Source organism: Geotrypetes seraphini, chromosome 5 (assembly GCF_902459505.1).
Source record: "Geotrypetes seraphini chromosome 5, aGeoSer1.1, whole genome shotgun sequence".
In the NCBI taxonomy this organism is placed as follows: Eukaryota; Metazoa; Chordata; class Amphibia; order Gymnophiona; family Dermophiidae; genus Geotrypetes; species Geotrypetes seraphini.
Genome location: NC_047088.1, coordinates 116,712,674 through 116,734,111, shown reverse-complemented (window position 1 = coordinate 116,734,111; position 21,438 = coordinate 116,712,674). Strand labels below are relative to the sequence as shown.

At 40.9% G+C, this 21,438-nt stretch overlaps 1 protein-coding gene across 15 annotated transcripts in view; it reads right to left on the bottom strand.

Moving 5' to 3' along the window:
* The window catches only part of PCNT (pericentrin), an 820,497-nt gene that overhangs the window by 631,303 nt on the left and 167,756 nt on the right, over positions 1-21,438 (bottom strand). The window lies entirely within an intron of this gene.

Genomic DNA, 21,438 nt, shown 5'->3' with positions numbered 1-21,438 from the left:
GCAAAAGAGCAGCATATCCTTTCATGCAAGAAGTAGAAACAGGAATGAACAGACAAAATAGCTAGGAAACTAGGAAGAAACCTAACATTGGAAGCAAGATAAATATTTTGAGCAATCTAGCTAGTAAATTTTGCTTTAAAATGGTTATCTATAAACATGCCACAGAGCTTGTAAACTGAATAAGATATAATTTAATTTGTGCTTTCAAATATTTTGCATACTTTGCACAAATTGAGTGACAAAGAAATAAGTACCTCACATTAATTTTTCGCCAACAGCTTTTGAGTAAATCCTCTGCTACTTAATGCTGCTAATTATGGCATTTGTAAAGCTAGTGACATAACATTCTTCAAGGAACAAAGTTGCTATGATGCATTGTGATATCTCAGAATCCTAACATGGGTGAGATATCAAAACTCATATACTTCATACATATGGACATAACCTTACACAGATGAGAGATGTGAAGATGCCCAAGGCAAAAAAGAGCTGCTGAAAAGTGTCCTGGGATTTTATAAACTGTGTGGCAAGAGCTACCCTTCAAAGCATATATGTATTGAAAAAAACATATGCATAAAAAATGTACAGGCACAGATTTGTATGCATATACAGTATTTCTATGTGATATGCATAATGATATCCATGCAAAATGACTCCTTGAATATGCAAATCAAAATTTCAATGACAGATTCCCTAGGTTCAGCATTCATGGTAATCTGTGTGCTTATCAACAGGTGGGAATACTTCCTGGAAGCCAGCAGGATCCTAGAAACACCCTCAGACTGCTGCAGAGATTGAAATTCTATGCTCTTTACATCCAGGCTCTTAACATCCAGGGTCAGGGACTGGAGTATAGGATGCAAAACAGACCCCTTGTTCTGCATAATAGTCGGAAAGCAGTCCAATCTTCATGGTTCTTCAGAGGGCACTCCAGAAGAGGGAATCAGATCTGTCTCAGCTAGTGAAGTGCAATGAGGATCATGGTTTCCTGATCCTACTCAAGTTTCAGAAAATGTTTCCCCAATCTAAGAAGGCAGGCAGGCTAGTAGCTGTTGTGTGAGTTCTATAGAGATGAAGGACAGAGAAAAGAGACCAATTTTTAAGTTGGTGAAAAAAGGTAGAAATAGGGAAGATAAAAGGGGAAATGGGAGCCTGAATATGGAGGTAAGACATAAGAAGAATAGCCATACTGGATCAGACAAATCTATTCTAGCACCCGTTAATGTATTGGGCTTAAACACTAGTTTAAAATAACGTTAAATTCAAATGCAAACTAAAGCAGGCCATTCAGAAGGGGTTCCCCGATTGGCAAAATTTAAAAAAATCAGTATAGCTTGCCTGGCCTGTGCTTCCAGACAGATTTGCTAGGGCATCAGGCAGCCAAGTGGTATAAATTAATATCTGAGCATCTGAATATTTTTTTTTTAAAAAACTAAAACTAGTCTAAAAGACTTTGGAGCATTGAGACAAAGCAGCAAATTTCTGCTACTCAATGGCCATGGATTTGGACTTGGAGGGAGGATGAGATGTACAGCATCAGAATCTAAGAGACAGACTTGTTTTTTTTCTGTTCTATAGAATTTTCTGGACCCCTGTTCGGTTGCAAAAGTCAAATAGTTCTAAGTCAAATAGATGCTGGCACTGTCATCTCAATATAGGGACACTGGATCATCTATTGTTCTACTGCCCCTTGATACTTAAATTTTGGAGATCTATATGGGGTCAAATTACTATGATCCTGGAAGTTCCATTATCATTGACGTATGATGTTGTGCTGTTTGGAACATTATTAATGCCCAAAAATCCAATCAATGCAAATCAGAATAGGCTGCTTCTCGTCATGACAGAAGTTGCTATGCAGCTGATCATGAAAAATTGGGATAATATAAATTATAGTTTTTGGTGGGAAACTTTATGCCAAATTTATAAATTTGAACATATGAATTTGTTAAAATTGGGACACTATAATAAATTCAAAGCAATTTGGAATCCATTAACAAAATTTTGTATGAAATAAACATACGTATTTCCCTTTTATTTCTGTTATGCACATCCAGGAAGGGTGGGTGGGAGGATGCGGGAGGGGGATGTTATATATATATTATATCATTTCATTTGATTGTATTGAGTGCTGATTATTGTAATATTTGTTTGTTAATCTGTTGCACTTAATGCTGGCTTTTGAAAATGAATAAAGATTAAAAAAAATAATAAAAATATAAAGGGCTTAAACACTAGTTTTTTTTATATAGTGCTACCAGACACACGCAGTGCTGAATACATAGTAGCACTGGCATCCTTAGCATTAAATGAGTACTATTTTTTAATGGATGTTTTATAAATAAATCAAGGGCACCACCATGGAAACCACTATGGCCCCATCATTAGACAATCTATATGTTGCTAATTTTGAAAACATATTCCTGAATAGCAGTCCCTTCAGATAGAAAGCACAGTTAATTAAGAACATAAGAATTGCCGCTGCTGGGTCAGATCAGTGGTCCGTCGTGCCCAGCAGTCCGCTCACGCGGTGGCCCCCGGGTCAAAGACCAGTGCTCTAAATGAGTCTAGCCTCACCTGCGTACGTTCCAGTTTAGCAGGAACTTGTCCAACTTTGTCTTGAATCCCTGGAGGGTGTTTTCTCCTATAACAGTTTTCTACCACTCTCTGGGTGAAGAAGAACTTCCTTACGTTTGTACAGAATCTAACAAGTGTTATCCGGGGACAGCACGCAGATAGTCTCACATGTGGGTAACATCATCCATGGAACCCAGTACAGACAGTATGAAAAGTGAACTGGCACTTTAAATTTTAAGAAACTTTGCAACTGCCTGCACCACATGTGCGCGATTGTCTTCCCACCCGACATAGGCTCACAGTACCGCAGTGTGGTAAGCAAGGTAGGACACCAACCCGGGGAGGTGGGAAGGATGTAAGAATATCTGCCTGTTGTCCCCAGATAAAAAAACATAGTAACATAGTAGATGATGGCAGATAAAGACCCGAATGGTCCATCTAGTCTGCCCAGCCTGATCCAATCTAAAAATTTGTTGGGGGGGTCTTCTTCTTAGCTATTTGTGGCAAGAATTCAAAGCTCTGCCCAGTACTGTTCTTAGGTTTCAACTACTGAAGACTCCATCAAAGCTCACTCCAGTCCATTTACACCATCCCATCATTGAAGCCCTCCCCAGCCCATCTTCCACCAAACGGCCATATACGGACACAGACCGTGTAAGTCTGCCCAGTACTGGCCTTAGTTCTTCAATATTTAATATTATTTTCTGATTTTAGATCTTCTGTGTTCATCCAACGCTTTTTTGAACTATGTCACCATTTTCATGTTAAGCACCTCTCTCAGGAGTGCATTCCAGGCATCTACCAACATTTCTGTAAAGAAGATTTTCCTACATTGCTCTTGAGTCTACCACCACTCAACCACTCAACCTCAAATTATGTCCTCTGGATTTACCATTTTCCTTTCTCTGGAAAAGATTTTTTGTTCTACGTTAATACATTTCAAGTATTCAAATGTCTGAATCATAACTCCCCTGTCCCTCTTTTTGTCTAAGGCAGGGGTGTCTAACCTTTGGCTTCCCTGGGCCACATTGGCCGGAAAAAAAAATTTTCTGGGGCGCACAAACACTAACTCTAGCTGATGAGCCAAAAAAAGGTTGAGCAGGTCCCAAATTTGCAATCACTAATATGGAAGATGTATGTATCTAATAATAAACCTTCATTAAAGGGACACTGTGGAGAGGAACCTAAAAAAGCAGTAATACTTACCCTGACTGAGTGATCCTCCACGTGGGAGCAGCCACAGGCTTCTGCATCCCCATTCTGATGAGCAGGGATGCGCGCTCCTGGTTCTCCCATTCACTTTTATTACAGCTACAGTGAGCCTCTTCAGAGGTGAGCCTCATCAAAGCAGAGATGCTGAATCAGATGTCAGCAGCGCACTTGGGCCTCCCATTTTGAGCTTAGGCTCCCTCAAAATGAATATTTCTCCTGCTTTAGCTAGTAGGGATTCCCAAGCCTTACAACTGACAGCCACCTCCTCCCTCTCCAACTTCCCAAGTTCTGCAGCTGACAGCAATATTGCAGAGATGCTGCCTTCCCTACTCCCTGCCCCCCCCCCCCTTGGCTTTCATGCATGCATGAAAGCAGGGGCAGCTTGAGGATATTACCATTGGCTGCAAAGCTTGGAGATTTTGAGTTGTCATACTGGAGGAAGATGTCTTCAGTTGGCAGGGCTTTGGAAACCCACTAGCTCAAGTATTTATAAATTGCACTCAGGCAGGGAGAAACTTTGGTGCCCATCCATTAATTTTGGGCTCCCTCCCCCAAATCAGCTGTATATGACTACGTCACTGAATACAAAAATAATTGTGATGCACATATCCCACAGCTAACATATTCCAGTTAATAAATTCAAAATAAAACAATTTTTTCTACCTTGTTGTATGGATGTTTTGTTTTTCCATCAACTTAGTCCCAGTTTCTCTTTCTTCAACTAATTCTCTTTCCAGTGTCTGCTGTCCATTTTATTCTCCTTTTCTCTCGTTCCATTTCCTTCTTATGCTTGTCTCCAACGTATTGATTTTTCCCTTTCAGCTTTCTTAACTTTTTCTTTTCTGTCTCTGTCTACTCAAATCTTGCCTTCTTTCTCAACCTTCTTCTTTTTAAATGTTCAGCTACCTCTCAATTCTCCGTCTCTCAGTCCCTAGCTCTCCCATTTCCCATCTCACTCCTTTCCCAGCTTCTTATTCCCTGCTATTTACTCCCCCATGTCAGCCTAGAGGCCTCTGGGAGATTATATCAATCTGACCCTGGCATGGGAAGGCAGATAGACCCTTAGTACAGGGAAACTGTTTTAAGTAGCCCTGATTGATATATTTTAAGTTTTAAGTAGCCCTGATTGAATCATGGCTAGCTAAAAGGTGTTAATGTCTGATTAAGAGGGTGCTTAGGACAATGGTGCACAGATCAAGCCAGAGACTTAATCCCATCACCATGCTTGCAGGTTTCTCACCCTCCTTTGTCAATTAAATTGACCATTGTCTCAAACAGTTTGCAAGTTCTAAACAGAAAGATACTGGGAGATACAATATTTTCTCTATTCAGAATAAGATTCCAAGGTATAAAAGCCTGCTCTCTGCTCTATGAAGTTATCTCTCTCTTTTTCTATGGAGCTATCAGGAGAGGGGTCTTGGCCCTCTCTCTCTCTTTCTATCTAGCTATCTCTTGGCTCTTGGCTTGGCACTCTGGCTCCCCCTCTCTCTGTCTATCCTTCCCTTTATCTATGGAACACGAAGCTTCCTAGAACTGCAAGCTTCTATGTCCCTCTTTGCCTCTGACCTCTGTAAGGCAGTGAGACTGCTTGCTCTCTGCTTAAGTGTAATGCTCTCTGCTTAATTGTAATGCTTATAAATATTACTTTTCTGTAAGACTATTTCTATAATATATTCTTTATATAATCACCCCTGGCTGTGCTTCTTATTTGATTCTATCCCTAATGAAACTTCTGTGAAGGAACTGATCCTGGGACCTGGCGTCTGTCAGTGCGCATTTCACTTAACCCCTACCACCTAATATTGTGGGGGCCACTTTCAAACTGACACCCCTTACCACATTTATACCACTGTACTCACTGCTCTCTCACTCATCTTGTCTTATCCCTTTTGACCTCATCCACATGGCTCACCACTTTCAGAATCCCACTCCCTCTCTCCACTGGTTAGGCTATAACTCCCTGTACCTTTCTTTCCATCCCCTAGCATCATCTTAACCTAGCTCTCTTCCCTTCTGCTCATCCATGGTTCCATCTCTCCTCCTCTATCTCCATGGTCCAACATTTTGCTCCCTCTCTTTTCTGTTTTTTCTTCTTCCCTCCCCTCTTGATGCTGAACAATTAAATAGAGAGAAAAAAAAGAGAGATGCTGCATCTCTCTGCCTTCCATCAACAGGCCTAACATTTCCCCCTCCCATCCCCAAAGTGACCATCCCATCTGGAAAAAGGTCCCAGACAATAGTGAGACATGAACGTGTGAACTGAAGACCAAGCAGCTGCTTTGCAGATTTAATCTACGGCATGGAATGTAAGAATGCAACTGAAGCTGCTATAGCTCGGACCTTATGTTGTGTTACATGACCCCCAAGCTGCAGCCTAGCCTGAGCATAGCAGAAGGAAATAACATGCCACTAACCATGTGGAATTAGTTCTTAGTTACAGGCCGGCCCAAGTATTAGGATTAAAAGAGATGAACAATTGAGGAGATGTTCTATGTGACTTCGTCGGTTGTAAGTAAGAAGCCAAGGTTCGTTTACAGTCCAGAGTATGAAGAGCTGTTTCTCCAGGATGAGAAAAAGGCTTGGGAAAGAAAACTGGAAGCACAATCAATTGATTCAGATGAAATTCCATGACTACTTTTGGTAAGAATTTAGGATAGGAGCTGAGAAACACCTATTCCTGGTGGAAAACTTAAAAAGGTGGGTCCGACACCAGTGCTTTAAGCTCGCTCACCTGAAGTGCAGAAGTGATGGAAATTTACAATATTACTTTCCAAATGAGAAATAGTATTTAAGATGAGCAGAAAACACTGGCTCAAACGGAAGTTTCATTAGTCCTGTGAGAACATCAGAAAGAACCCAAACCACTGGAGGCTGTTTGAGAGGTGGTTTGATATTGAAAAGTCCTTTCATAAACCTGGGAAAAAAAAAAAAGTATGAGCAGTCAGAGAATTATTATTGACTGGGACATGGAAAGCACTGATAGCCCTAAGGTGAATTCTGACTCAAGTGGTTTTAAGACCTGAATTTGATAAATGGAGAAGGTAATCCAATACTGAAGACATGGAGAGGGATGAAGCATCTTAATGATGAAAATTGTGTCCACTTCTGTTGGTAGCAGTGCTGTGTAGAAGGTTTTCTGGATGTATCCAAAATGATTCTGATAGGATCAGAAGATCAGCAACTGCTGTGGTCATCCCAGGAGGTACCAAGCAGTCAAATACAATGATTGCAGATTAGGAAAACCAGTAGAAAGGCATTTGCCCCTAGATGATGAAGAGAGTATTGCCTGGATTAGAAGTGAGGCAGTGTGAGACTGTGGGGGAACACAAATAGGTTTATCTGAGGAGTTCCCCAGAAGAGAGAATACCTGATGGCAGGTTGTGAAATTAAGTGTCCAGTCATGTGGCTGACGAAATCTGCTGAATATGTCGACCAAAGTATTCTGCACTCCTTGAACATAGAGAGCTTTTAAAAATATGCTTCTCAGTCTCTCGATAGAGTCAGAGACCCTGTACCTTCCCAATTGTGTATACTAAGAGGACTTGATGGGAAAATACTATTTTGAAAAATCTGTAGAGCATTGAAAATCACTGAGTTCCAAGAGATGAAAGTGGAACTTCTGCTCCTGAGTACAGCATTGACCTTGTGTGTGAAGCCTGGCCATTTTGGCTTCACAACTATATTTGAGTGAGTCTGTGGTCAGAACTTTTTAATGTGAAGGCATCTGAAACAGCAGCCCTTTGGAAAGATTAAAGAGTATATCCATCACTTAAAGAAATCAATGAAGTGATGATATGACTGTGAAAATAGATCAAGAGCTGGAGACCACCAAGATGCCTGGAACCACTGAGGTGTTCTAAAATGAAGACCCATGAAGAGAATAACATGGACCGTAGATGCCATGTGAACCAACAGTAACATCCTCCTTCTGGCTGATATGGACAGAAGATCATAGACTTGATTGCAAAGTCTAAGCAAATTGACCTGTCTTTGCTGAGTTAGGAACGCCCTGAGGTGAATTGTATCAAGCAGGGCTCCTATGAACTTTAGAGTTTGAGAGGATTGAAGTTAAGATTTTGGAAAAGTGACATTAAACCCTTAGCGCTGAAGAAAACAGTATTGGTGACTGTGTGGAACCCTTGAGCTCATAAAGTTGCTGCCAGAACTATCAGGCACTTGGTGAACACTCAGAGAGGAGGCTAGGCCAAAGGGCAGAACTTTGTAGTAAAAATATTGATGGGCTATTCAAAAGCATCAGCCGGTACCATCAGTGCAGCAGGTTGTCTCGGAATGGGTGACCTTGAAGAAGATGCACACCCTGAAGGAGAGACAAGCAGCAAAACTGGAGAATGATGGTGTCACTGTTTGGTCTGCATCTAGGGACTTGATGCTGTTGAGACCTGCGATGCTTGCTAGGAAGTGGATGGCTTCTTAGCTAGCTTCCCCGATGCTGTAAGATCTTCCGATGTCGATGCAGGAGTTTTCAATGGCTCCGAAGATTTGCCAATGTCCATGGCCAAGCCAAACAGCTTCTCCTGTTGAATACGACATGCTTTGATCAAGCGCGCTTTTGTAAGATGGAACATCGAGCACAAGTTTCAACTTGGTGTTCAGGACCTAAACACTGCAGACACCAACAATGAGGGGAGGTGATGGAAATAGGTCGCTGACACCTACAGCACTTCTTAAAACCCGTTAAAGTGTTTCAATCTGGAAGGAAAAATTTTGTTGGCAAGTAACTCAATCTTAAAAATGAATGAGAAACCCGCTGAGGAAAAAACCCTCCAATCCGAAGCCTGGGAATGAACGAAAAGAAAAAAGTAAAATATATTCTTTTTTTTTTTTCAGCTCAAACAAAAGAAAATATATTGTAAGGAAAATGAAATTTTTTACAACACGCACAAAAGAAAATATAAGGCAAAAAATTATTAAAATGAGGAAAAAGAACACGAAAGTGGAAAGGCAACACAGATTGGAGTCCAGTCAAAAAATAGCTTCTTCACTCAGCAGAAAACGAAGAACTGAGGTACCTCGAGCCTACATTGGGCAGGAAGGCACTCGTGCATACGCGGTGCAGGCAGTCGCAAAGTTTCTTAAAACTTAAAGTGAAAGTACAGTTTTCATACTGTCCGTACCGGGCTCCATGGATGTCACCACATGTGAGAATATGCTACCTGCTTAACATAGAAATAGACGGCAGATAAGGGCCACAGCCCATCTAGTCTGCCCATCCCAATGACCCTCCCCTATCTTTCTCTGTGAATAGATCCCATGTGTCTATCCCATTTGGCCTTAAAATCAGGCACGCTGCTGGCCTCAATCACCTGAAGTGGAAGACTATTCCAGTGATCAACCACCCTTTCAGTGAAAAAGAATTTCCTGGTGTCCCCGTGCAATTTCCCGCCCCTGATTTTCCACGGATGCCCCCTTGTTGCCGCGGGACCCTTGAAAAAGAAGATATCTTCTTCCATCTCGATGCGGCCCGTGAGATACTTGAATGTCTCGATCATGTCACCCCTCACTCTGCGTTCCTCGAGTGAGTACAGCTGCAACTTATCCAGCCGTTCCTCGTACGGGAGATCCTTGAGTCCCGAGACCATCTGGGTGGCCATTCTCTGGACCGACTCCAGTCTCAGCACATCCTTACGGTAATGCGGCCTCCAGAATTGCACACAGTATTCCAGGTGGGGCCTCACCATGGATCTATACAATGGCATAATGACTTCAGGCTTACGGCTAACGAAACTCCTGCGTATGCAACCTATGATTTGCCTTGCCTTGGATGAAGCTTGCTCCACTTGATTGGCAATCTTCATGTTCTCACTGACGATCACCCCTAAGTCTCATTCTGCTTCAGTTCTTATTAGGATCTCGCCATTAAGGGTGTAAGTCTTGCATGGATTTAGGCTGCCCAGGTGCATAACTTTGCATTTTTTGGCATTGAAGCTGAGTTGCCAGGATAACAACTGTTATGGTAAGTAACTGTGCTTTATCCTAGGACAATCAGGCAGCATATTCTCACATGTGGGACTCCATAACTGAACATAATGGGATGGAGGGAGAGTTGACCTTTAAGAATAAATTCTGTAATACTGCTTGGCCAAAATGACCAATTCATCTTGAATAGAATTCTAATCTAGACAGTAGAGAGATGTGAATATGTGAAATGAGGACCAAGTTTCATCAATAGGAGTGTAACATAAAAAAGCTACTGATGCTGCCATAGCTCAGACTTTGTGTGCTGTAACACAACCCCTGAGTTGCAGCCCAGCCTGAGCATAGCTGAAGGAAATACAAGCCGCTAGCCATGTGGAAATAGTTCTTTTGTTTCCAGGCTTGCTCAGTCTGTTAGGATCAAATGAGATGAACCGCATATCAACAAGGGATCCAAGAGGAAAAAGAACAAGGAACTGGCGTGGCTCACTTTAGCAGTGAAAGAAGTGATCAGAGACAAGAAGTTTCAAGTTAATTAAAAGTTTGTTGTCCAGGTACACAGATACCTAAGATTAATCAGGAACTATTGTCAGAGGCATACTGGAAAGTACATTTGACTTCAGTCTATTCTTCTCCAGTCTAGCACACCTCACTCACCATCTTGATCATTGAAACTAATCATTGTTTCAGACAGTTTACTAAGGAGGGGGATACTTAACGTCAATAGATTCTACTGAAGTTCAATAGATTCTATTTATTATAAAAAGCCCCCTCCTTAGTAAACTGTCTGAAACAATGATTAGTTTCACTGATCAGGAAGGTGAGTGAGGTGTGCTAGACTGGAGAAGAATAGACTGGAGTCAAATGTACTTTCCAGTATGCCTCTGACAATAGTTTCTGATTAATCTTAGTTATCTGTGCACCTGACCCATTGTACATCCTAAGCTGTCCATCCTAAGCATCAGACATTAACACATCTTCTTAACACCTCTTCTCACCTCCTAGCTGCAAGTTCGTTTGTTACCTTTAAAGCATTGATTTAATTAAGGCTATCTGCAATGACATTCCCTAAGGTCAGACATGTATGATATGATCTCCCATAGGCCTTTACTGACATTGGTTAGGGCAACCGAAAATGCTGATTGCTAGCAATGCTAGGCTGACAGGCACTCTCTAAAGATAAAAGGAGATAATTTCCGTACAAATGTAGGGAAGTTCTTTTTCACCCAGAAAGTGGTAGAAAACTGAAACACTCTTCCAGAGGTTGCCATAGGGTAAAACACCCTCCAGGGATTCAAGACTTAGACAAGTTCCTGCTAGACCAGAACATACGCAGGTAAGGCTAGACTCAGTTAGGGCTCAGGTCCTTGACCTAGGGGCCGCCACGGGAGTGGTCTGCTAGGCACGATGAACCACTAGTCTGACCCAGTAGCGGCAATTCTTATGTTCTTATATTCTAATTGAGGTGATGTCCTGTGTGGCTTAATTTGTTGTATGTAGTTAGCCAAGGCACATTTACAGTCCAAAGTGTGAAGGTCTGTTTCCCCAGGATGAGCATGAGGATTTGGGAGGAATACTGGTAGCACAATAGATTGATCAAGATGAAATTCCGTGACAACTTTTGGGAGGAATTTAGAATGAGTGCGGAGAACCATCTTATCATGATAGAAACATAGAAACATAGGAACATAGAATATGACGGCAGAAAAGGGCCTATGGCCCAACAAGTCTGCCCACTCAAATAACCCTCCCCTCTAAGTTCTTCTTTGAAGTGAGCCCACGTGTTGATCCCATTTGATCTTAAAGTCAGTCACGTTACTGGCCTCAACTACTATGAATGGGGGATCTGATACCAAGGCTTGCAGTTCACTCATGCAACGAGCAGAGGTGAAAGAAATCAAGAAAACTACTTTCCAAATGAGAAACTTGAGATAAGTAGAAGCCATTGACTCAAATCATGATTTCATCAGAGTGGTTAGGACTACATTAAGATCCCAGACATCTGGAGACAGCTTGAGTGGAGGTTTGAAATTGAAAAGTCCCTTCATAAACCTGGAAAAAAGAGGATGAGAGACCAGAGATTTATTGTTGACAAGGACATGGAAACCACTAATAGCACAGAAGTGAACTCTAACCAAGTAGTTTTTAGTCCAGAATTAGAAAGATAGAGAAGATAATCCAATACTGATGATAGAGAGGTAGCATCTTGATGTTGGAGAGTACACCATGTACTGAAATGTGTCCTCCTCTGCTGGTAATATTGCTGAATGGAAGGTTTTCTGGAAGCAGCAATAATAGCTTGTACAGCTTCTGAGAGATTAGGATCTGCTGAAGTCAGGTGAAAAGGTACCAAGGGAAGTTCTGGTAGCTACGTTGACTGACCTTTTCAATGAGTCTCTAGAGTTGAGAGTGGTACCGGAGGACTGGAGAAGGGCGGATGTGGTCCCTCTCCACAAAAGTGGAAGTAATGAAGAAGTAGGGAATTACAGGCCGGTAAGTCTGACTTTTGTGTTAAACAAATTAATGGAAATGCTTTTAAAACAGAAAATGGTCGTTTCTAAAATCAAGTGGATTACAGGACTGGAGGCAACATGGATTCACTAGAGGTAGGTCTTGTCAGACAAACTGATCAATTTCTTTGACTGGGTAATCAGAGAACTGGATAGAGGATGTGCACTAGATGTGATGTATTTAGATTTTAGCAAAGACTTTGACAGTGTTCCACACAGACATCTAATAAATAAACTGAGTGCCCTTGGGATGGGTCCCAAAGTGACGGGCTGGGTCAAGAACTGGTTGAGTAGAAGGTGGCGGAGGGTAGTGATCAATGGAGATCACTCTGAAGAAAAGGATGTTACCAGTGGTGTGCCTCAGGGTTCTGTTCTTGGGCCTGTTCTTTTTAACATTTTTATAAATGATATTGCAGAAGGGTTGTCTGGAAAGATTTGCCTCTTTGTGGACGATACCAAAATCTGCAATAGAGTATGAAAGTACACATTTTAATGGATAAGTTTTCTTTCTCTGTCTATGAAAGGACACATTTGAAAAGGACACACATATATTATGTCTTTTGTTCCTGCCTGTGCTGGAGGTAATCAAATGCAGAATGTTCGTGTTTACTTTCTTGATGGTTTGGGAAGAGGTCATTTAATCATGTTAATGAAGTTTCGTCTTTGAGACAATAAAAGCTCAAACCCCCCTGCCATGTACATATCCTGCTCACACACACCCTCCCCTCTCTTGTCCATCCCCCTTTTCCTGTGATGGTTACCACTGACCCATGTGAAGGATATATAAATGAATGCAGACTGATAATAAAACAGGTTATCCCTTTAGAACTCTGCGTATCTTTCTTTCTAAGGGGAATTGCCTCCAGACGTCTGAAATAGATGATAGAATGTTTGCAGGACGATTTCGGGACCAAGAAACGAATCTTGTTCGTTTCAATTTGGGGGCTACGTCCGCGATGGACTTGACATTACCAATATTTTGTGAGTATTTCTGAATTTTTGAATTCTGTTCTTTAATACTCACAGGTATTGGAGTCATGTTCCAACCCTTTATTTATATTGTAGGGTTTTTGATAAACCCGCCGCGGTTACTGTTCTTTTGGCAAGGACAAATATTAATGTGGAGTTTTCGGTAAGCTCCCGCCGCGAAAATAAGCAGCTGCCATTCTTTCGGGAAGAATGAAATTAAGTGAAGACTTTTGGAAAGTCTCTATTGTAGATTTATAGAAACGTCTGCTCATTCTGTCATCTGTACCATTCTTTGCATGCGCTTTTCTCTTCTATCGCTTAGATAAGATTTTATAGAGTATAAGATTATATTGTATATTATTAATGTACCTCGCTTATAAGGTAAGGTAAGCGAAAAAAATTCTGCATTGTTATATTGTTTTTGTTATTGAAAAAATTCCTGCTTTTGATATTGTTTTTCTAATGGGTCATAAAGGCACTTAGGATTCTCCCCCTCCTAGACAGATGAGACTTTGTTCGCTTCAGTAAAAATAATAATAATGGTAATAACTTTATTCTTCTATACCGCCACAATCTTGTGACTTCTAGGCGGTTTACATTTAAGAGAGCTGGACATTCAGCGATTTACAATATGTGGAGGGAGTACAGAGTACAGAGACTATTAAGAATCAAAATTACAAAATATAATGTTTGCTAAGAATTTCGGAGCGGACCTGTAAAGAAAAATTGCAGCTTTCCTGAAAAAAGGGAAAAAATTACAATGTACAGTTTGTTTAGAGATTCAGAAACAGCAAGAATTAGGATTTCAGAGTACTTGGTGAGGTTCTGTTTAGGTGATGTATCTGTCGAATAGGGTAGTTTTTATGAGTTTTCTAAAGGCATTGTAGGTCAGTTCGGCTTTATTAATGTAACTGTCTAAAACTAAACTAAACTAAACTAAACCTTAGGTTTGTATACCGCATCATCTCCGCAAGCGCAGAGCTCGGCACGGTTTACAGAGGTTAGGAGGAAAGGAAACTACAAAGATGGATATAGGAGAGGGAATAGGAAGAAAGGGAGGGAACAGGGTACTAGAGAACGAGGGGTGATTATATTTTTGAAAAGAGCCAGGTTTTCAGATGTTTACGGAAGGATTGGAAGGAGCTAACATTTCTGAGCGGGGATGAGAGGTTGTTCCAGAGTTCTGTGGTTCTAAAAGGGAGGGATGTTCCAAGTTTTCCTGCGCGGGATATACCTTTTGTAGATGGGAAAGATAGTTTCAGTTTTTGGGAGGATCTAGAGGAGAGTGGGTTAGAGGAATTCCAAAGGAGTGGGATAACGGGGGGTAGGATGCCATGTAGAATCTTGAAGGATAAGCAGGCACATTTGTAGAGGACTCTGGAGTATACTGGGAGCCAGTGAAGCTTGGAGAGGAGAGGGGAGACGTGATCAAACTTACTTTTTTGAAAATAAGCTTGGCCGCGGCGTTCTGAATTAGTTGAAGTCTGTGGAGGTTTTTCTTAGTTAGGCATATATAGAGGGAGTTGCAGTAGTCCAGTCTGGAGAGGATGGTGGATTGAACGAGGATGGCGAAATGAGAATGGTGAAAGTAGGATCTTACTTTCCTCAACATATGGAGGCTAAAGAAGCATTTTTTTACCAGGGAGTTGAGGTGATCACTGAAGGAGAGGGAGGAGTCTAGGATGAAGCCGAGGACTTTGCTTGAAAACTCAAGCTGGAGAGTGGGGCCGGAAGGTAGTGGAATGGAGGAGGGTAAATGGTCTGAAATAGGGCCGAGCCAAAGTAGTTTTGTTTTGGACTCATTTAGTTTCATTTGTACAGATTGGGCCCAGGATTGGAGGTTCGTAATACATGAGGATATGTTTTCAGTGAGGTTAGAGAGGTTCGAGTCGGTCTCGAGGAGGATGAGGATGTCGTCAGCGTAGGAGTAGAGAGTTTCTAGGGGGGATAGATGAAGTAGTTTCAGAGAGGACATGTAGATGTTGAAAAGGATAGGGGAGAGGGGTGAGCCTTGCGGGACTCCACATTTCGGCTTCCAGGGGGGGGATGAGGTACCGTTTGTATTAACGGTGTAGGAGCGGAAGCGTAGGAATTTCGAGAACCAGTCTAGGACAGTGGAGCTTATGCCTATTTCGGAGAGTTGGAAGATTAGGATGTCGTGGTGAACGACATCGAAGGCTGCGGAGAGGTCGAATTGAAGAAGAACAGCAGATTTGTTACGCGAGTGGAGTTGTTGCACTTTAGAGATTAGTGAGGCCAAGAGGGATTCGGTGCTGAAGTTGGGTCTGAAGCCGAATTGGTGGGGTAGGAGGATAGAGAATCTTTCTAGGTAGGAAGAGAGTTGGGTGGATATGATAGATTCTAATAGCTTGGTTAGGAGAGGGATATTTGCTATAGGGCGGTAATTTGATGGAATGGAGGGATCAAGGTCGGCCTTTTTCAGTAAAGGGGACAATGAAATGTGTCCCATGTCGGGGGAGAAAAGGCCCGATGTTAGGGCAGAGTTAATAAGTTCAGTGAGGGAAGCGATGGCCTGTGAAGGGATATTCTCGAATAAGTAGGAGGGGAAAGGGTCCAGCGAGCAGTTACAAGTTTTTAATTTGAGGCAGAGTTTGGAGACTTGCGGTTCGGAGACAAGCTCGAAGGAGGTCCAGGATCTGTCGGCAGGAATGGGAGTGGATACAGGTGAGGTAGGGTTGAGATCAATAGAGGTCAAGGAATTATAGGAGACTGTGGGGGGGAAGGAGCATCTTAGGGTGGTAACCTTTTCGTTAGCCAATGTTGTTATTTATTTGCTTGGAGCATGAAGGTTCTGTCCAGAAAGGTTTTGTATTTACAATTGGTTATGCTTGGGTATGCAAAAAAGATAGCTGTTTCTGGTTTGTCTTGTTGGGTTGTGGAGTGCAAAGTGGGTTTGTAGATACATAGGTGCTAGTCCCCAAACTAGCTTGAAACATATGCAGGAGAACTTGAATAATATTCTTGCCTTGACTGACAGTCAGTGCAGTGGTTTGTGGTGGGGGTGACATGGTCATTCTTTTTTAATCCATATATCAAGCGGACAGCTGAGTTCTGAATGATACCCAAATAAACGATATTACAATAGTCCAGGGTAGAAAGCACTAGTGACTGCACTAGTAATCTAAACGATAGTGGGTTGAAGTATTTTTTGATGGTCTTTAATCTCCATAACATCATGAAACATTTTGTTGCCACTATATTCGTGTGTTCAATCATAGTGAGGTGAGTCCAATATGACTCCCAATATTTTTATTGTGTTGGTAATTGGGTAATCATGGTCTTTTATATGTAGCGTTGAACTGGTAATTTTATCCGTTGGGCTTGCAAGGAAGATTTTTGTTTTTTTTCTGTGTTAAGTTTCAGTTTGAAGTTGCTTGTCCAATGTTCTATTTTGGTCATTATATGAGTAATGTATTTTGAGGTTTCATTTGTTATGCTGTTCACTGGGATTAGGATGGAGATGTCGTCTGCATATATGTACTAGATCAGGTTTGGTTTTTGCAGTGGGTGTCCTAGAGCTGATTCTGTGGCAGTCTTTGGCGGGGAGAGGGGGAGGGCAGCCCCTCCTTCTCATCCTCCTTCTCCTTTGTTGTAGTGACAAGCAGGCTGACTAGTTTTCAGCACTGTTTGTGGGTAGCATGGAGCAGCTGGTAGGCCGGCTGAGAACTTTTCAGCAGCTTGTTTGATACATAGTAACATAGTAAATGACGGCAGATAAAGACCTGAATGGTCCATCCAGTCTGCCCAAACATACACTCTATATAAGGAAGCATCTCCTCTGAGGGGCTACGCTCCCACAGCTCCTTCAAAGTATGAGTTACTAAATCTAGAAAAAAAAACTTTGTATATATCAGGCCCTTAAATGCATAATGGTGTACTCTATTCTCACAAATTGTCTGAAATAAGTTTTAAGAATGATAAAAGAATATTGGAAATGTTATAAAATGTTAATGTATATTCAGTGGACAGAACGAATATGATTTCTGAAACTTTTAAACGTAGAAGAGCTCCCTGCAAGGCTTATGTTGCCCGTGTGTGTGATGCTCTCCTTCTGTGTCACCGGTCCTTTCCTGTATGCGTTTGCACTGCTTATAGGTTTAAATTTCTGCCGTTTCTTGTGCTGTTTCGCCAGAAAGAAAAAAAAAAAAAAAATTCCGTTTTAGGTTTCAGGTTTGTTTGGGGAACTTACCGAAACAAAATGAAAAAGGGTAGAAATACATTTGTGTAATTATTAAAACAGACAGTCAGAAAGGCATATATTAAAAAAATAAAAATAAAAACAAATTATAATGAAAAAGAGAGGGAGAAGGATCAAAACAAAAGGGAGGAAACAAAAAATAATTAATCTAGCACTTTGTAGAAAAGATTAAAATGAATAAGAAAAGCAAGGAGCAAAGTCCCATTACAGTCCTTAAAAGGACTATTATATTCCAAATGCGTCTTTAAAAAGAAAGGCCTTCAAGCTAGTTTTAAATTTATCAAGTGATGAACTTTCTCTTATATAATTTGGTGCTGAGTTCCAGACGGTAGGGGCCGTCACAGAAAAGATATTAGTACGCATGGTGCCAATGTGTCTTAAAGAGGGAATGGATAACAGGTTTTGATAAGAAGAACTTAATGTGCGATGGAGGTTGTGGGGGATTAATAACCTGTTGATGAAATCAGGTAGACCGGAAGCTATGGTTTTATGTATCTGTAACATTATTTTATAAGTAAATCGATGATCTATGAGAAGCCAATGGGAGTTAATCAAAATGGTGTGACATGATCAAATTTTTGAGCTTTTAAGTTGAAATGATTTTAATGGCAGTATTTTGAATAATTTGGAGGCATTATCTCTCTTTCTTAGTGATGCCTTTATATAATGCATTGCAACAGGATCGAGATACAATGCAGATAGAATTGGAAAGAGTAAAAAGTTATTTGACAGCCAGAAAAAAAAAACAGTGTTAGTGCATAGGGATGTCCTGACTTTCTGTATCTAAATACCAAGGTCACTCAAACCTTCACAGCCCTGCCGGACTCCTATCACTTTCCTGTGGACTCAATTTGGAGACGCAGGATAAGGGAAAGAAGTCAGACTCTGAATTCAGCTTGAGGTATGTGGCACCTTTGATTTTGGGCACTTGCGGCCGCCTCAATGTTAATACTACCAAAGAGGGTCAGGATAAATTAACTTTAATTAATACAGGGGCCAGAATCAGTTTTACAGATAGAGCAAGAAAAATATGGAAATTTGTGAGATTCAAGTTCAAGTTTATTTTTAACTTATTGAATAGCTTAATTTAATTTGCTAAGCGATTTACAAATAAAAATAAGGTATACACATAAGCTTATTTATAGTAAATTACATGAGTTTGACATATTGACATACAAACTAACAGATACATAAGGAAAAAAGGGCAGAACTACAATTGTATTAATAAAGCACAAAAGAAGACATGAATGGTCAAAACAATAGGAATAGGGAATAAATAAATTAAAGGCATCTTTAAAAAGGAAGCTCTTCAGATTGCCTTTAAAATGGTTTAGGTCATTTTCTTCTCTTAAATGCTGAGATAAGGTGTTCCATAATTGTGGGGCCATTACAGAGAAGATATCATGATGACGAGTTCCAATAACTTTCAGTGATGGAATTGTTAAGAGTTTTTGATTAATGGATCTTAAATAACGTGATATACTATGGGGAATAAATAGTTATTAATGAATTGGGGTTCGTTCAAAGACAGTGTTTTAAAAAACTAAAAGTAGGATTTTAAAGGTAATGCGATGAGTAACAGGAATCCAATGTGATTCGATCAGGATTGCAGACAGAGCTTGATAGGTGTGGAAGAGGTTTAATGAAACCTGGACCCAAGAGGCAGGTCTTAGTGCCCATGCAAATATGGATTCCCTACTTATTCAGACTTTCCTTTCTAACCTCCGTTCTCCTTTGCAGATTCTGGTCAAACAAATGATTTCAGAATGGCACACTTGTTCTCGTGCATAATTTCAGATTGGATAAAGGAGCAGTGCGGGGTTTGAACCCCCAAACCTCAGGTTCCTTAGGCTGTAGAGCTAACCACTACACAACACTCTCCTATGCTTTGAGATCTCTAAGCCTCGGGAAATCCTGCATTATCAGGGCCAGCTACCTACCTGGGGACCGCGCCTGTCCGCTCCTCGCGGAAGAGGGGGTCACGGGCTTCGTAGGGGGCGGGCCCCTGCCTCCGATTGAGATGGTAATAATCCATCCAGAAGTACTGGATGTTTTAATTGCGGAGACCCTGGTCACTGGCTTAATCAATGCCCATCTGGCCGGTGCCCAAAGCCGCCCTTCGGACGGACTTTGGTGCAAAGAGGGGAAACCCTGTATACCAGCTGCCCTTGTTAATGTTGACATGTTTTTCCGATAACCTGAATTTTTTTCCCCACTACAAATGAAACTGCTCAGACTATGGTGAACATTTTACTTCGCGAAATCATCCCTAGGTGGGGTATGTCCCACACACATCAACTCAGATAATGGTCCTGCTTTTCACTGCCAGAGTATGCAAAGATTTAGCTATCGCACTCCGCATTGAGTGGAAATTTCATCTCCCATATCACCCACAGAGTTCCGGTATTGTCGAACGCATGAACAGGACTATTAAAGATAAAATCTGGAAAGCCACAGCTGACACATTTGTGAATGGAAAAAATTCCTTCCTATTGTTTTAGCTGAAATTAGGATGTTGCAAAATTAAAATGTGTTTTTCTTTTTTTTTTCTTAGCAGCAGTTCGGATATATGCATGGCCATCCCACACAAGGATATTTCTGGTGTTTTCCAGGGATCCTCTTTGTCACTGGAGAGATAAAGACGATCCAAAGAGACATTAGCTTTTCTAAATATGAGATGGTTATGCTATGCATTATTTGTCCATATACTTTACTCATGTGTTCATCTTTGTTTTGTTTTTCTATAACAATGTGTTTATTTCTAGAGATAAGTTCAGCTCTGAACACTTGACCGATGGAAGAATAGTTTTAAGCCTAGAGCTATGTGTTTTGTCTGTGCCATGTGGTCTGTGTTTTGTCTACTTGTTTTAGTTTGAGGGGAACCCCAGGATACATAATATTGGCCATTTCTAGCGCTAGCTCTTTTCCCACTTTTTACTAGCCCAAATGCGTAATGTTCTTTTTTCCCTATAATTTGCATATGCTAAATGAAGCTTAGTTAGGGGTTATATTTTTAAGAAAAGGTTTTATTCTATATCTATACAGTGTTTATTCTATGGTGCTCACTAGATATGAACCATTCAGTACACATTTCTGACATAATTTTTTTAATACATTCAGTACAGAATTATGGTCTCTCTGAATTGCCATAATAGTTATATGCAGCACACAAAAACATATCTTTTTGGAATGTCTGATTAAGAACCTTAAGTACTTGAATATTGTCTCTCTTTTGCCATAATAATAATAATAATAATAACTTTATTCTTCTATACCGCCACAATCTTGCGACTTCTAGGCGGTTTACATTCAAGAGGGCTGGACATTCAGCGAGTTACAATATGCAGAGTCAGAAGAAATACAGAGTGCATCAACTTTAAGAATGCGAAAATATAAAATATACATTTCACTAAGAAATTTCCGAGAGGACCTGTTAGGAAAAGGTCGCGAATTACCAAAAATACATCGAAAATTATAGCAGCTTTGAAAAAGTTATGCTATAATCAGCCACTTAGATATGTTCTATAGACAGACATATCCTGTATCTTACAACCAGAATAAGCATACTATCAAATACAGACATAACAAGTAAATGTATTAATATTGTCACATGTTGCCACATTCAGTACAGGCAACCTGGTCTCTCTCTCTCTCTCTCTCTCTCTCTCTCTCCATTCAGTACAGGCAACATGGTTTCTCTCCCGTTTTCTATCTCTTATTGGGATCACACTGAAGTACAGCTGCTGAATGATATCGGGACTCTTTTCAAATCCCTCCCTGTATGCACAGACATCATTTCATCTCAAGGGTGAACACTACTAGTTTCCAGTGACTGACAGATCCTGTGCAAACATCATATCATCCCAAGCGTGCATCTCACCAGTTTAAAGAGACTGTAATTCATCTTCCTGCACCCTGACTGCAAAGACTTTTACACAATGTTTCCTGTTCATCGGATATAGCCACCTTCTTAAGAACGCTTTGCTGTACAATTTCACCTATTTAATCTATTCTACG